Source organism: Lutra lutra, chromosome 11 (genome assembly GCF_902655055.1).
Source record: "Lutra lutra chromosome 11, mLutLut1.2, whole genome shotgun sequence".
Classification (NCBI taxonomy): Eukaryota; Metazoa; Chordata; class Mammalia; order Carnivora; family Mustelidae; genus Lutra; species Lutra lutra.
In genome coordinates, this window is record NC_062288.1 from 57,075,345 (window position 1) to 57,091,681 (window position 16,337).

Here is a 16,337-nt window from a genome sequence, read left to right on the forward strand (position 1 = left end):
AAAGGTTAGCAAGGTTGGCTGGAAATTGGAGTCTGACCTAGCTTAGTGAACAGGGATAAAAGGGGTGAGGCTAAATAAAGTATTCTGGAGGAAAGCCTGGTTGGACTCTGTGTTGCATGTCAATTGCAATTTTTCATAAAGCTATATTCCAGGAGCATCACCGCTCTTATTATGATGGATTAGTTAGAAAATGAGTAACTTGCTTTGCTAAAATTTGGGGCTTGTTCCTTAGTAAAATTCTCAGTTTCTGACGTAGCAAAGCAGGTCAGAAGAGAAAACACAATCATATTAAAAGTATGGAAGCTTTTGTTTATATCAGAAGGAGGAAATAAAGCCAACGATGGATGCTGTGGAATTAAGAATCAAAATTCAGACTTTAAATTGAGTTATGGTTAGGAGATAGCAGGCTGTGGTAAGATTACCCCTCTAGAGTAACCTTGAAGAAAATGAAAAGTCAGATCATTAAGGACACTGAAGAGAAGGATTCCCCATCATTTTCAATCATAACATTCCCCTTTCTGGAATGAAAAAGTTGTAACAGATACGGGAAGTGGATGGGTCATGTCTCAGAAATTATGACCTCTCAGAAGGGTGGGCTGGCAAGCAATGACGAGAGTTCCAATGTTCCTATTAGATCACTTTAAATTTATTCTGGCGTGTCCCACCTCTTAAGTTTAGAGGAAGGGCAGAATGTCATAAAGTGGCATATTACTTATAAAAAGAAGTAGTGTTTCATAACATAACCTGTATATGAGTATTTGATAAAATATAGATGCTGAAAGAGAAACTTCACTAGCAAGAGAATCATGAAGAGAAGCAACTGAAGCCATTGATGTGAAGCAAAATCATTTTTCTGGCTCTGAGGATGAGGCGGTCTTACAACTGTGATAAGCCTCTAATAGCTGCAGTCATTATTTAGAGAATAAACTTAGAATTGTAAATAAAATATAATTGTTCTATATTCCCCCTCTCGAATGCTGGGTCCTTGGTACATGCAGGAATAAGGGAGTTAAGCCAGGGCTGGTCCTAGCTGGAAGGCAGTGAGGTGTACATGTGATTTGAGAGGCAGAGACTCCCCAACTCTTCCTCCCCAAAACTTCCTCCTATTTGCAGGGTATGGAGGTAGAGTAGGAAGTTAGGACATTGTTTCCAGAAGACCCTTGAGAAAATGAAAGTGCACTACAGGGATCAAAAACACATCCCAAAATGACATTCATCCCCTCCCTCCCAGAGGAGCTTCAGGCACCAGCTGGACAGGAGGGGATGTGGTAAAATTGGGGGTCAGAAGGGAGAAGAGAATAAAAGTTCAGAGACCTGGGTAGGGAGGGTGTAGCAGGAATGAGCCACCGGGTATCCTGTGGGAAGCAAATGAACCTGGGGGAAGCAAGAAGAGGAAAAGCAAGACATGAAAGTTACGCGAGTCTCTGAGAAGAGAAACCTCCTTCTTCCATTCTGCCTCCCCCTTGCCTCACTCTTGGGCACACCACCCACTGTACTTCATTTCACCCAGCTGGCCTGACTGTGGAGGGGGGGTGCACCACATGTGCCCAGAGCTACTCTGTTCCCTTTAGTACATTCAAATCTCTGTAAATGCTTCCAATGTCTCCTCCTCAGGATAGCTGCTCCAGAAAAGAAGGTTCTCAATACTCTACAAACTCCCTCTGCATGTTGGTTTGCAAAAGTAATGATCCTACTGGAAAAGTAAACTAATCTTTGATGCTTGGTTGAGGCTAAGGAGAAAAAAACTCTTTAGGGAATGAGGCCACCTTAACCCACCTCATCCATGGTATTCTGCCCCTCTCTTTCACGCTAACCACACTCACAGAGAGGGAGGAACCTACACAGTTTGAAACTCCATCCCTTGAGTCCAAAGGACCATCATGCATCCACTCATCCTGCAAATGTTTACTAAATCCTGTACTGCTCTTGCAGCACAGTGCGACAAGCCCAAGAGAAGCCAAGAAAGACTGCATAGAGGTCTCCTGATGGGATATTGCTCATTTGTCAAGTTCTACTTGCACTTTCTACAGCCACTGTTTGAAAGGACTGCAGCAAACATTTTGCAAAATTTAAATAACATCTTCATAGTTTCTCCGGCTTCAGGAAGAACACAAAAGCTTTTTCAAAAGTCTCCAATCACAGGGCTGACAGTTCACAGACATCTTTGGGGATCAGGTAGCCCTTAAAGGAATTGGAAGTTCTCCTATTGCCTTGCTGTGTTTTTCTAGCCAGAGTCTTTGCTGCACTGCATTGCTCAGTTCCTTTCAACTGAAAAATTCAATCTGCGCTCCTGTTGAAATGTGTCATCTCACCCCCGGACACTCATCACAGTTCACCATACTCCACGCCGAGCCAGAGTTGAGGTGGCAAGGATGGCGCAGTCGCCCCTTCCGAGGTCTGGGAAGGCCAGAGGTTGGGGAGGTGCTGAACAACTGATGCCGGGGGAATGTCCGGCAAAGCCAGCTCTGGGAGTTCTACGGGATAGTCGGTGCTATGAGAAGAGCTCATGTCCGTCCATTTCCTCGGGTGTGAATCCCACTCGCTGGTTGGGCCTTTGGGAGAAAATTCATGAAAGACACCCTCGGCGTTGTAGATCCTGCCAAATACACAGCAGAACCAGGGGTGTGTGTATGCAGGGAAGGGAGGAGATTCTCCAGAGGCTTTTCTTCGCGTCTGTTTATGCCTTGTGCCCCGCGACTGGGTTCTTTGAATGTAAACTCTTGGAAACGGCAGGGAGGGGCGTCTTTTATGCCCCATAGAGTACCTCGCCTATCAGTAAATGTTGAATGACAGCGGAGATTTCGGCCGGAAGCCCAGGCGCGGACTGGGGGATTGGGTCTGACCGACCCTCTCTATTCGCGGCCCGCGCCGGGAGACACTGGGAGAGGCCGCCGGGCGCAGGCGGCATAGTCAGGCCCCGGCGCCGCGGGCGCAGTCTGCGGGCGCTCGGAGGGGGGCTCCACCTGGCCGCCGCGCCGCGGCCGGAGGGGCGGGGCCGGGCTTCGCGGAGGCGCTGACGCCTCCTCGCGCCCGAGCGCGCGCTCCTCGGCGTTCGGCGCACGCGCGGGGCCGGGAGGGAGCGCGCCCCCGACAGCGGCGGCGCGAGGAGCAGGAGGGGGAAGAGCAGGAGGAGGGCTGCTGAGGGGAGGCTGGCCGAGCGCGCTGTGGCGGCGGTGGCGGCGCCGGCGACCGGAGCCGGGGCGGAGTGGGGAGCGAGGGAGGGGGGCGGAGGGAAGGGGGAGGAGAGGAGAGAGAGCCGTATTTCCAATTCCCAACTACGAGCCCCGAGTTTGTAGATGGGGCTGCTCGGCGGCGCCTGCGGCTGAGCGAGAGCAGCAGCGGCGGGCGCAAGGGAGCGGTGGCGGCGCGGAGGCGGCCGAGGTGCGAGCCGGTGAGTTACTGCGGCCCCCACGCTGCTCGGGTAACGGTCTCGCTGCGCGCCCAGGCGGTCGGAGGGCGCCCTGTTGCTCGTCGCCGTGCGCCACGCGGGGACCCCGGTCCGCCCCGCCCCCTCAGCACCTGGGCTTGGTGAGCCGGGGACCTGGGCGGCGGAGGCGGCGCGGGTGGGGAGGGCTGCTAGCGTGCCTAGCCCGGCCCGGCCGGCGCAGATGGGTGCGCTTTGCGGGGCCCCTGGCCCCGGGGCTGCGGGAGGGAGGGTGGGCGGGCCAGAGCGCGGCAACGTGTCTGGCCCGTGCTGCCGGCCGCCGCGCGGAGGCCGGCTCTCCACGCGGTCCCCGGCGCGGCCCCGGCTGGAGCAAGGCTGGGGCTGGGGGCGCGCGGGGCCCCCTCCGGGCGCCTGGAGCCGTGCGCGGGCGCCGACACCCTCTGCGGCGGGAGTGGCGTTTAAGGCATGAATGGAGAGCGGCGCCGGGGGCGGTAGTTGCTGTGACTGACACCTTTGGGGTCAGTGCCGAGAGGGGGCGATTCAGCCGGCTTCTGGCGTGCTCCCGAGCCCCAAGTTCTTGGGGGAGGAGGCTTTCTGCAACTATTGCTGCTACTTCCGAAGCACGAGACTCATTTGGCCAAAGTGGTTGTGGGCCGAGCATACGCTGCCCCGGAGGCGTTCGCCGCTGAGGTAGTGTTTTCGATCCTGGGTACATAATCTGGAACCGAAAAGGTGCGGGGCCCATTTTTTTTTTTTTTTAAATTTTTTTTATTGGCGGGGTGGAGGGCCAGGAGGGAGTCGCTTGAGGGATCATACGGCCGGTGTGATGACAGGCTGTGGATTGGTTGGTGGATATATATATATATATATATATATATATATATATATATATATTTTTTTTTTTTTTTTTTTTCCCAGAAGGACTTTTTAACACTTTACTGGGAGTTTAGTCTCAATCTCACGAGCTCCTGGGATTACAGCCGGAGATTACATCCGTTAAACTTCTTCAGATGGGGCATGCATTTATGTAAGGGGGTTGCGGGCAGGCGAGGAAGGGAATTGAAGGCTGATGGGGAAGCTCAGAAAATTCTCCGCATTACTTATAAACAGCCTGTTAAGGTCAAGCTAGCCACGTTTTACTCTTTCCTACGGCTTTGGGGATTGTTAGTATTTTACTTTATGCTTCCTAAATTGGTCTTCTTGTAATATGGCTTGGAACATTTGAGGTGTGTTAAAATGCTCTTCAATTGGAGTATGATTTAGCAGCCATTTCTACTCGTGAAATCTTTCAAATCGCCGTTTGGAAACTTATGTATGTCGACTATATTAGGCGAGGTAACAGTGTTATCAATGCAGAGATAGTTGCGGTACAAACGTATAACAACAGACCTCAGGTAATAGTGCTTATTTTAGGTACCGACTGTGCAGTTATGGTAAGGTATCAGGCCTGATTATAGTAATATGTTCTGAGGCCTCATTACAGTAAACAAAGAACTTTTATGGGTTGTGTCATTTTGAGGTCATTTGTATCTGAAATCTATCATATTTAAATACATGTTTAAATACATGTTTGCACAACATGTTACTTTTTAAGGTCCTTTTTAAATTTTAGACTAGGGTTATATAATATTCAAATGGTAACACTTATATTCTGTTTTGTCCTTTGGGGTTGCACACTAATTATCTTTATGAAAAAACATCCATAAGTGTGTATGTGTGTCCTTTTCCAATTGATACTACTCAGCTCCTTTCTCACCTGGGATTTCAAAACTGAATTATCTTACATTCTAGATTAAATAAACACTGGAAGAATTAAGATGCTTAAGCAAGTCTGGAAGCGCTATATAAGAGAAAATCATTTTTTTGTTCTTTGAGCCAACTGTTGGATTTTTTAAAAATGAATCATATTTTTCTTAAACATTTGAGGGAGCAGTTTTTTTTTTCCCCCTGAGTCTCATTTCAGGCTGAAATTGTTGGAGAAGACTACACAGTCTGCTTCTCTCCCTCCTTCCCCCACCCCCAACCTTTTTAGCTTGGGATAACGAGGAAACCACAATTGTGTTACCTTTTTAAAAGGCTCTTTTTAAATTGAAGTTGAGTGCCTACCACCTTTTCTAATGTTCTTTACCACTTAATAATGGATGGTTAGAAGACAACATGTTTTAATTAAATGCCTTTCACATTTTTGACATTCAAGCTTTGTTAAAAGCAAGTAACAGCAAATTATTGCTGAGAGTTGCAAATAATAACAGGGTTAGTGCTAGTCAAAGGTTATCTAAGTTTAAGAACACCAAGAAAATAAATATTAGAAGAAACAAGAGGGCTCATTTGTATACTTGACATCACTTACTATATTATAAATTATCTAGTTCTAGGTGGTTTTTGAAAGTGTTTTCCAAAGTAGACATTAGGTATAGAGTGCTGATAATTTTCTTTTCCAAGGCAGTTCATTTGGTAAGTGACTAAATTTGCACCAGAACTCTAATTCAGGTAAATGTGGTTAACTTGCAAGGGATGTGCTGATACTTACTTCAGAAGAACTGAACATCTGCCTGTTTTAGATAAAACAAATACTGGGCTCTCTGAAGATATTGTTTATTCCTTTAAAAATATATGCTGAGAAAAATATGCTAGTTTTATTTTACCTGTAGGTTCTTTCCTTCCAAAAATAGGCTTCACATTTATGAATGCCATAGGAGCAGATAAGCATAAAAGATCTCTTTACTGATAGGTTGCTAGTATTGAATTAAAATTTTTATTTCTTTCTTGTAGGGACCAGGTTCTGTATAGTGTATTTTTGGTCAGTCCCACAGAAGCTGCAATGATTTCCGCACTCTTCTTGTTATTTGTCTGTGACCACTGGGGGGAGACTTTATACAATTTAGATTGACCGTATCCCTCCCTTTACATAGCCTCGCTGCTAATCATCCCTGGGCACTTTGCCAAATGCTGGATCTGTGTTGAGGAGGATGCACTCAGAGAATCAAGTCTTGATCGAAGTGTCTAGTGACTTTTATTTTTTTAACTCACACCACCACTCACAAAGTACCTCTCTTCATAGATTGTATTATTAACGTTCTACTTTTTGGTCTGTTGTTACGTGAGCTAACTAAATATCTCACATAATGAAAGATGAGATTCATAAATACATTGGAGCTTTCAAAGGCTGACTTTACTGACTAATCTTAGTAGCAATGTAAGTTTAATCACTTGCTTAGTGTACACAGATATTAGCTGTCTGAAAAGATCTGGAGATACAGGTGTGCTATATGTGAACCTCTTCAAACAGATTGGGCTTCTATTTTAAAAAGCTTTCAGAGGAAGAGGTATTACAGCATCCCTTGTACCCAATTTTACCACAAAGGGGAAGTTCTTCCTTTTTCATAGTGGTAAAGATAAGATTAAGACTCACAACTTGGGGCGCCTGGGTGGCTCAGTGGGTTAAAGCCTCTGCCTGCCTTCGGCTCAGGTCATGGTCCCAGGGTCCTGGGATCAAGCCCCACATCGGGCTCTTTGTTCAGCAGGGAGCCTGCTTCTCTTCCTCTCTCTCTGCCTGCCTCTCTGCCTACTTGTGATCTCTGTCAAATAAATAAGTAAAATCTTAAAAATAAAACACACAACTTTATTGACCATTATATCATGGCTATTCTTTTTTTTTTTTTTAAAGATTTTATTTACTTATTTAACAGAGAGAGATCACAGGAGAGAGAGAGGAAGGGAAACAGGCTCCCCACCGAGTAGAGAGCCCGATTAGGGGCTTGATCCCAGGACACGGATCATGACCTGAGCCGAAGGCAGAGGCTTTAACCCACTGAACCACCCAGGTGCCCCAATCATGGCTATTAAAGTCAGAAGTCTGGTTTCCACGTTTGGCAATGTCCAGTTGAATAATAGTGAACTCAGTAAACCAAGGATATTATGTTTATAGTAACTTAGAAAGAAGTTTTGTATTCTTTCATAACTAAGACCTTTGTACATTCCTGATCATAGTAGATAGGATAGAATTTGGAATAGTTTCTAACGTTTTATCATCCTAAATTCTTTAAAAATCGCTTTTCTTTTTTCCTAAATAAAAAATAATGTTGATGGTATACCAGAAATGATGTTTTTTCCTTAGGAAATGTTCTTTTCTAGCTTACTTCAAGATTGTGTCAAAGACTTGGGGATGGTAATTTTTAAAGGCCTGTTTTGTTAAAGTTATCCAATGCAAGGCAATATGAGAATTAAAGATAATATACTGTGTTTTTTGTAAAGCTCAAGTTATTCACATCTTTTTCTACTGCCTACTAGTTGCTATACATGAACTGATCCCTACTTGACTAACTTAATATCTTTTCCTTTTAGATTACTCCCTGTTCACTATATTCTATCTTCATTGCCCTTCTTTTTGTCCCTCAGAAATGTCAGAGTTTGTTCCTAACTTAGGACTGTTCTCTCTGCCTGGAATTCTCTTCCTAAAACATTACATGGCTAGCTCATTTTCATCATTTCAGGTTTCAGTTCAGAAATGATCTTCTCAGATAAGCAGTATTCTCTAACCACCCATTTAGAATGACACTATGCTTATTTCTTTCTGTCTCATTACCTTTAAAAAAAATTTCTGCAAACTGCTTATCAGTATCTCAAATTGTATTGTTATATTATTTCATTGTCTGTCTACTCTCAGTAGAATAAGTCCCATGGAAACAGCAATTGTAGCCCTTTTATTTAACTATATTTCAAGGACTCAGATATGTTCCTGGCACACAGATGTCATTAAATAAATATTCCTTTTTTTTTTTTTTTTTAATATCTGAGGTTCTGTCCTCCTCAATTTCATTAAAGTGTTCCTTTATGGAATGATATGAATAGATGATAGTTGTAGTAAGTAGGCTACTTTTGGCTCTAAGTAAAGGTAAGACATATTGTAAAGATGCAGGGAGTATCTGATGGAATCCAAAGGTTGGGACTCAGGATTTCATCCAGTGCCAGCATGATACACTTCATCTCTTTATTCTGGACATGCATTTCCTTCATTTCTTTTTTTGCTGCAGAGGATCACTTCCTAGTCCTCTTAATGGAAAATATGGCTGCCAGCATCTCCTGAATTTTTTCAGTACTAGCCCAGACAACCGGAAGAGATTCATCTAGTACCCTTCACTCCCCTGTTCAACAAACTATGTTGTATTATTAGAACTTGGTGGTATTTGCTGTAACCATGTGAAATGGAATTGGAGAGAAAACCTGAGTAGATAGTATAATGATAATTAACGTTCACCCTTGACCACCTCTAGAAGTTTGGTTTCCCATCTTTTAAATTTTGCTGGTATATGAAGTTAGAAGATCTGAAAAGCACTGTCCTGGGGATATTGAAAAGAAATGTCCTTTCATGGAAGGAATTTACAGTTTGGTTGAGGACAGTAAGATATATACATGAAGGAAAGAAATGATCAAAAATAGCAGGTGATAATACAGAAACAGGAAAATATTTGCAGCTTGTATTGCAGACAAAAGGTGAACTTCCTTGATATATAACGAATACCTGTAAGTTGATAAGAAAAAGGCCAGCAATAAAGTTGGGTAAAGATTATAGACAGAATTCATAGAAATGGAAATCTGAGTGGTTCCTAAGCATATATATTCAACCTCACACATAGTATAAATATCGTAATTAAACTAATGAGGTACTGTACTGCTTGTTCAAGAGGGCTGTGATTAAAAATCTTGAAGCATTGTTCCTGTCAAGGTAGTTTTCTTGCATTTTGCTCTCCATTTCAGCATGTGTGTGGATGTGGATGTTTATAAACAAGACTAAGTCTGATTTCATAAGGGCTTTCTAATATTAATTCTGTCTAATAGAATATGACTTTTTGCTTTGATATTAAAAATCAGTGAGTAAAGCAAAAGCTAGTGAAATGTGTTAGCAGCATGCAGAACAAAAACTTTCAACTATATCTCTTGTTATACAGTACATTGTCATGTGAAGGTGTAAATTGGAAGAAATGTTGATTCTGTTTGTAACTGATATTGTGAAGCCTTTTATGAGCTTTAAAATAAAGTTCATCTTATGGTGTCATTTCTAAAAAAAAAAATTAGAAGGATCAAAAAAGAATTTGATAATTTTTTCAGGAGGATAGAGACTAGCAGGTGCTCACTTAAATTGCTGGTGGAAATATAAATCAATAGAATTTGATGTGATTGAAATTTCTGAAGAGTACTAGGGTAAATAGAAATACTTGAGAATATGCATAAATTGGTGTTAGGTGTTTGTGGGAGAGGAAAGTGCTAATGTACAATTTAATTATCTGAACACTAACTTGTGTTGCTTTATTTTTAGCTTTAGTCATGAAACAAGCCCAGGCTAAGTAAATCCAGCAAGGTCACATACCCTCCTAACCCTGAACAAAGGAGCCTCCTTTTAGGATAATATTCAGTTCATCTTCCCAGATCACCCTTTCTTTTACTCTAGTGCTGGTGAAGTTTGTTTTTAAATCACTGAGATTTCTATATACTTTGTATCTTTCAGAGCCTAGCACTTTGTTAACTGCTTAATAGCACTCAAGTAGATTGAAGGGAACTGTGCTTAGCTTATTAGCTTCTCATAGACCCACTTCATAATTTTATGCTTTTGGAGATCTTTTGTAAAAAGTGATTTAGAATTTCATTTGGTAAATGTACTTCAGATTTTATTACAATAAATGGTGAATAGGGCAGTTTTATAAATTGTTTATAATGTAGTGTATTAATGAAACCTTACTTTTACATGGTTCCTTTGTTCTATAAAATATTGTTAGGTCTTAGTTGGGTTAGATAGATATGAAAATAGGGATAGGGCAGCTGAGGATGCATGAAATCTTTGTGAGGATTGTGAAGAACAATTTGTGAGGAAGTATGAGGAAAATGACTGAGCTGATCAAGGGCATATGGTTTAGAGAAGGTATAAGGTGGATCATAGAAGGGCTACATCTTAGAAGGGGTTTTAACCTGGGAAAATGCTAAGCCAATTTAGCTGAATATATACTTCAAGGATATGATATATACTTTATAATATTTTTATTTTCTAGGTCATTTACCATGAATTGACTTTGGTACAGGGGTTCTCCACCTAACTAGGCATCAGAATCCTTTAGAGTTATTCTATACCAAAGGATTCTAATTTGGTAAGTCTGGTGTAGGGCCAGATCATGTTTATGTTTTTAAAACCAACAAGAGCCAATATTTGTCAAGAAATACATTATGTAAAATACTCTCTTTAATAACCAATTCAGTTAGTGTAGCTTTTAGGATCCTATACCATTTACATAACTCTAACCCTAGAATTTGGTCTCCTACCATGGTGTCTACTTTAGCCACATCGATATCTCTACAAGCATCAGATTTCCAATGCTTTGCTAACTTTTATACTCTCCCTTTTTTTGTTCCCTTGTTTCTTCTTTACTAATAAATGTTCAAACTTGCCTCTTCCAAGAAGCTTCATTGACTGGCCTCATGCACAGTTTATCTTTTCAGTACAAGACAAATTAGAGCACAACACTTATATAAGGCAATTACACACCATTTCAGTAGCTGATTTGTGTGCTTTCACTCACATGAGCCTTGTATGTATATGCCTGGTTTTACAGTTTGAACCTCCTTAGTTTTTCCTCTCAGTACCAAGAGCTTGGAGCTCAGTCATAGTATCAGTGGCATGAACAATATTATTGAGGACTACACTAAATGCTTTCCATACATGATCTCATTTGCTTATTGGATTTTTGAAATCAGAAACCCTTATATGATTGTGTCAGTTTTCTGTGTCTGCTATATAACAAATTCCCATAAACTTGGTGGCTTAAAACAAAAGACATTTATTTATTCTCTCACAGTCTAGAGGCCAGAGGTCTGAAATAAGTATCATTGCGCCAAAACCAGGGAGTTGGCAGGGCTGTGCTCCCTCACAGGCTCAAGAAGAGAATCTGTTCTTTGCCTCTTCCATGTTTCCGGTGGCTGCCAGCATTCTCTGGCTTGTGGTTCCATCGCTTTAATCTTCAGTGGCTTCGGATCTGCCTCAGCTCTGTTCTTAACACCTTCTCCTGTGTGCATGAGAGAAAGAGAAATCTCCCTTTGACTTGCTTTTTAAGGACACTTATAATGGCATTTAGGGCCCACCTAATAACCCTTGATAATCCAAATAAGGTAACATTCACAGGTTCCAGGGCCTATGACCTGGTTGGTTATCTTTGGAGGACTACTAGCCTACTACACTAGGAATTCAAATAGTCCAGAAAAGGAGGGCTGGTGAAAGTCTTTTTACCCCATCTTGTCCCTCTCTTTGTAAATCATTGTTTCTTAGGCAGGGATGATTTGCTACCCTCCCTTCACTTCCCTCAAGGACATTTAGCTGTCATAACTGGAGGGGATTGCTGCTATTGGAATCTATCAGATAGAGGCCAGGGAGACTACAGCAGTGCACAGGACAGACTTCCACAGCAAAGAATTCTCCAGCCCCAAATGTCATAATGTTGAGGTTGAGAAACACTATTTTGAAGGTGACTATTGCCAGGAGTTTCTTGCGTATCATTCCTAGAAAAAGTTTTATACCTACACCAGCACATTATCATGAACAAAACCCTCTAATCTGAGTTGATTATGACTGGTGGTAGTTTGTAGTTCACTGAAAGTTGATTTAAGTGAGGAATAAAAAAATGATTCACACATACTTTAAATAATATATTTTTACTTAAAAATATAAATATTCTGTACATTTATCTGCCAGTGTTTTCTTTCAGTATGTATCTTTTGCCTGGAGTTCTGTGTCATTATTCTTCTAATTATTCTAGTGCATTATCACTGATTCCTAGCTTTCGAGTAAGAACTTAAAAATTTATGCAAGAATCTGAGTGTAGGATCCTTGTAGTGTTTTATGACTCCTCAGTTGTTTTTAGTTGTGTGCTTATATTTAATTATATAGTACATAGCATTTTGTTTTCTTGTTTTTTTTTTTGTCACTTGCTTTCTTTGGGTCTTTCCAAAGCATTCAACTTGGTTTTCATATGAGGAATGATATAACTCCAATAAAATATTGTGTGTGTGTATATTTGTAAAATACATTTTTATATATGAGGAAATACATGTTTAATGTTAAAAATTATATATAAAGAAATTCTGTTTTGTATAAAAAATAATGACTCCTTAAGCTATTGGGAATACTACTCCCAGATGAGCTAATTTGCATAGTTTCTTATCTGGTGATATGATGACAGCTCATGTTCTAGCTGCTTCTAAATTTTTGGAATTTGTAGAAAATTCTGTCTTAATACAAATGAGAGTTTATAAATTATAGGATAATACTTTATGTACTTTATTGCTATACCATCTTAATGTTTGACTTCCTCTTCTAAAGGAAACATTGGCTTTTCATTAACTATGGTAAATATTACTTGGGATTTTGCTTACTAGCAAAATATTTTTATTGCTTGCATAGTTAAATCCTACAATTCCTTGAAATTAGGGTTTGCATTTTATCATTTTCTTACTTAGCATGGCAGGATAGTTAGAGACATGGGTTGTAATCCCAGTTTTTCTAACTTTCAGCTCTTTTACTTTTTCAGAACTCAGTTCTGTGTGGTACAAACAATAAGACTGCTGGCAAACATATCTGGTGTTAGCACTGAACTCAATATACCTCATCTCTAAAACAGAGGTCATAATATCTATTGTGTTAGTGTAAGATTTTAATTAGATAATATAGTCTGCTTAGCACAGACTCTGGTACATTTTAAGTGTTCAGTAATTGTCAGTATCATTTTCTTTTCTTACTATTTGGTACAGTGTTATATGTGCAGTGAATAATATTTGTTGAATAACATTTTCAGTTGCCTTTGCCTGATTCATAACTTCCATTTTCTTTCACTTGCAGTCATAACTTCCATTTTCTTTCACTGCAGTATGAGCTATGTCTCATTTAGTAAATATTTTTTTAAAAGAACTCTTCTTTTAAAGTAGTTCAGTAAATTATGTGCTGTTAACTAAAGTTAATAAGTCTTATTTTTTTACATGACATTTAAATGTGTTTATAAAGGGAGATTGAGTGGAAAGAGACTATGTGACCTCAAAGATTCCTTCCAACAAAATAAGATTTTATAAAACTCACATAATCCTGATTTTTCCTCCTGCTTTCCCTCTAAAAATCTACAGAAGTAAATAGTGTTTGATAATGCAGCTTTTTTTTTTTTTAATGAAGAGAATGACCATAGTTGCAATATGTTCCTAATGGTCCATTATCATATAAAAGGAATTTTTTAGTATTTTGGATGAATGTGGCTGTCTTCAAATGGATGTGTCTTTCTCTTTTATTTAGAATACATATGTCTTTATATGTATAATAACATGTTTCATGGAAAATTTAGCTTTAATAAAATTTTGTGCCCTTTTTTCATCTATTAAGTCTCTTCTATTTGGGACTTTGATATAGGAAACGTGGGCAACTGAGTTATATATAATTCATTGAAATTACTTATTTCAGATATTAAACAGGGATCATGGTTATTTTTATGTAAGTTGATTCAAATGCTTTTCATTTTCTTTTTCAAGCTGGTAATCTTTTGGAATAGGGGATAAATGAAAAACTTTAAACCATGTTTTTAAGAAGGTTGGAGCACCTTGTGAGGCATAGAGGCGAAGTCGTCAGTGGATGTCTTGATCATTCTTAGCATTAGACTTGAAAACCTTAATGTAGAGAAATTCCCTGAAGGAATTTTTTTTTTTTTAAGATTTTATTTATTTATTTGACACTCAGAGATCACAAGCAGGCAGAGAGAGAGGAGGAAGCAGGCTCCCCGCCGAGCAGAGAGCTCGATGCGGGGCTCAATCCCAGGACCCTGGGATCATGACCTGAGCCAAAGGCAGAGGCTTTAACTCACTGAGCCACTCAGGTGCCCCTCCCTGAAGGAATTTAAGATGTTATGGGAGAAATAAGGATAAGGAGCTGTGGTTGTGAATGAACCTTTAAAAATCCTTATACACTTTTAATGTTCATCCAATTAAAACCTTGAATAAAATATATCAGATTATCAACAACATTTTATGCAATAAATTTGGAAATACTAGGGATGATACAGTATTTTCCATTTACCCCTACTTTCTTAAACTTTTCAGGATTTCCAATCTGGGGGGGATTGGGTGGGGAGTTCTTAACATCTTAAGAAGCATTTTTTAAGGGTGTCTTATAAAAAAGAGCCTTTCTTATTTCCACTTAAAAGTTACCCCAACTTGTGTTTCCAACTGTTGTTCTAGAGATAGCATAACTTGGATATTTAAAAAATTAAAAAAAAAAAAAGCTTTAGTAACCTTTATTTAACTCACTCAGCTTGCTAGAGCTGCGTAGGTATTTATAGTTCTTTTCTACCCATGATAATTTCATGCCAGCACTTGTCAGAACATAACATAATGGAACACTTACTTGGCTCTGTCCTTCTCATTCCCATATCCTTTCTCTCCTTCCCAATAGACTGTTTCCAGATCGAAGGCTGGAAATTGTTTTATCTCTTCTGTCTCTTCTAAGAGTGCACTGCCAATATCTTCTACTCCTACTCTGCCATCTTTTAATTTCCCTTCTCTTTTATCTTCTAAACCTCAGTTCCCCTTTTCTCAAAATACCTGCAAAAAGAGCAGCTTAGAATTTGTTATACTCAAGTAGAAATTTTCACCAAAAGTGAATCTGTGTGTATATATGTATATACTGGAATTTCACACAATAAAAGGGTTACTTTATATAGTTTACCTGAAGAAAGAAATGGTCTTTTTTGCATAGCTTCAACCAAGCATTGTCCCATGCTCATAGGCTGTGTTTAATATTTATTACTGAAATTGGGAAACAACACAAATTAGCATATAAATAGTATTTTATCATGTGCTGCTAAGTTCTGAAAGAGTTTGAAGTTTAGAAGAAGAAATTCTTACCCGTAGGGAGGGTCTTGCCATTCATTTGATCGAATTAATTTTGAAATGAGTCCTTTTAACTCTAAAATTTTGATTCTAAAAAAGCAAGAAGTGTGTCATAAATTATTAGGTATTGAACAGCTAAGAAACAATATTGTTGGGTGGGGTAACATGAGTGGAGGCATTTAAGTAGGAAGAGATATGTAGCTGTGCATGCAGTAAGTAAAAAGAACAATGTGGTTGGAATAGTTAGTTTATATTAGAGAATAGAGGAATTCGGCTGAATAGATAAAAAGCTAGATATTTAAGAGAAACTTAAACATTTTCAGATAATGAAAGTTTTTCTAATCTAGTATTGTCCTTAGAATGACATTTTTACATGATAGTCTTGTGCTGAGTGGATTATAGTGAAGAATAGTGGGAAGAGACTTGCAATAATAATTTAAGGTGAAGCAATAAGAGCTTGAAAGTGGTGGCAGAAGGAATGGAGAATAAGAGATGAATGTAGGGAAATTATGAATCCAGTGTGGTCTATCAAATGACCTACAGAGGTATCTCGAAGTTTTCAAGGGATCCTTAGGCCAAGGGCAGTCCCTGGATTTTCAGGGTTTCGGGATGTTTTCCTAAGGTAAGCCCTCATCTTGTTTTAAAGGTTCATCTAGGGGGGCGCCTGGGTGGCTCAGTGGGTTAAAGCCTCTGCCTTCGGCTCAGGTCATGATCCCAGGGTCCTGGGATCGAGCCCCGCATCGGGCTCTCTGCTCAGCGGGGAGCCTGCTTCTCCCTCTCTCTCTCTGCCTGCCTCTCTACCTACTTGTGATCTCTCTCTCTGTCAAATAAATAAATAAAATCTTTAAAAAAAAAAAAAGGTTCATCTAGGCTCTTGTTTTCTTTTTTTAAGATTTATTTATTTATCTGAGAGAGAGCGTGCATGCACATGCAGTGTGCTTGCACACCGGCAAGTATGTGCCTGCAAGCAGGGTGAGGGAGGGCAGATGGAGAGAGGGAAAGGGAAAGAGAATCTCAAACAGACTCCCCTCTGAACAGGGAGCCACCT

General features: G+C 40.3%; 1 protein-coding gene across 3 annotated transcripts in view; it reads left to right on the forward strand.

Annotated features, from left to right (window-relative positions):
- The first annotated feature begins 3,159 nt into the window (after window positions 1-3,159).
- Window positions 3,160-16,337, forward strand: part of PALS2 (protein associated with LIN7 2, MAGUK p55 family member) — a 119,181-nt gene continuing 106,003 nt past the window's right edge. For 2 of the 3 annotated variants that reach the window (XM_047694574.1, XM_047694573.1), the window contains exon 1: window positions 3,160-3,391. The gene's annotated coding sequence lies outside the window, so the exon portion shown is untranslated. Of the gene's footprint in view, window positions 3,392-3,984; window positions 4,118-16,337 lie in introns of those variants that run through there. The other variant, XM_047694576.1, reaches the window with a different exon arrangement.